The following is a 1,243-nucleotide window of genomic DNA, read 5'->3' as shown; positions in this document are numbered from 1 at the left end:
TATATATATGCAGAATATAGGTTGTACATATGGCTGAATAGCTTTACATGCAAAAATGCAAAGCTGCTGGTGAAATCTGTAGAATAAAGTAAGAGACAAGGGCTGGTGGGATATACCCCACTATGTAGGTTGGAGTCAGCGTTTTCAAAAATGGAAAATGCCTTTCAGTACTTTGTCTCTGTGTTGGTATCTAACCAGTGGCGGACTTAAGGAACAAAGGGCCCTGGTGCAAGATTTTGTTTTGCCCCCCCCCCAAAAAAAAAAACCCCCAAACACTTCGCTCTCCTCCCGCAGCGCTCGGCTGGCTTTCACTTTCTAACATCCCCGCTGGGACACAGCGCCCAGTGGGGAGGAAAGAAAGCAGGGATGCGTTGCTGTATCGGCCGCAAAAATCGCACTTTTGGCATTTAGCCAAAAGTGCCATTTTCGGCCGATATATGTTTTGGCACTTTTACTTTTTACAACATTAGGCTACAAATAATAATTATTTTAATTAATTATTTACCCTTACCTCTTCTGTCTTCAACTGTTTCCTCTGTGTGTTCTGCTTGCTGGGTCCTCACTGCCGTCCGAGGCCCCATGATGTGCCTGCAGGGCCATCTTCAGTGCCTCCTTATTCCGCGGCTCTCTCCTCAAAGCAGCTGGTGGGCCCCATACTATCTCGGCCAACGGATGGGCCCCCCCATTTCGGCCTATCGCGGGGCGGCAGTGGTGTAACCAGAGTTGCGGGCCCCCGGGGCAGAACAAAATTTTGCGCCCCGCACAACCATTATATCCCAACCTCATCAATACTAGTGCAATAATAGTGTTATCAGTGATTGATGACTCTAGAATTATTGCTCACCTGATCCCTGGAACGACCGACAAGCGCAGCGTCCCGACTCTCACGCTGTCATTATATGCATACAGAGCGTGTCGGTAACTATTTTAAACCAGCGTGCTGTGTGCAGCTTCTGAGAAGATACGCTATTAGCGTAGCGGGGAAGCCGGCTGCACATTTTGCAGTGCTCCCGCTACGCTAATAGCGTATCTTCTCAGAAGCTGCACACAGCACGCTGGTTTAAATAGTAACCAGCACACGCTGTATGCATATAATGATAGCGTGAGAGCAGAGACGCTGCGCTTGTTGGTGGATCAGATCAGGTGAGTATTTAACACAAAAAAAATGTTTTATTCTATGTTCCCTGGACATTTAAAAATAACTAGAACATAAAATAATAAATAATTTAAAAATGTCACTGGA

Source organism: Nanorana parkeri, unplaced genomic scaffold, assembly GCF_000935625.1.
Source record: "Nanorana parkeri isolate BGI_ZX_2015 unplaced genomic scaffold, ASM93562v1 scaffold104, whole genome shotgun sequence".
NCBI classification, from domain to species: domain Eukaryota; kingdom Metazoa; phylum Chordata; class Amphibia; order Anura; family Dicroglossidae; genus Nanorana; species Nanorana parkeri.
Note: the sequence above shows the minus strand (reverse complement) of the source record.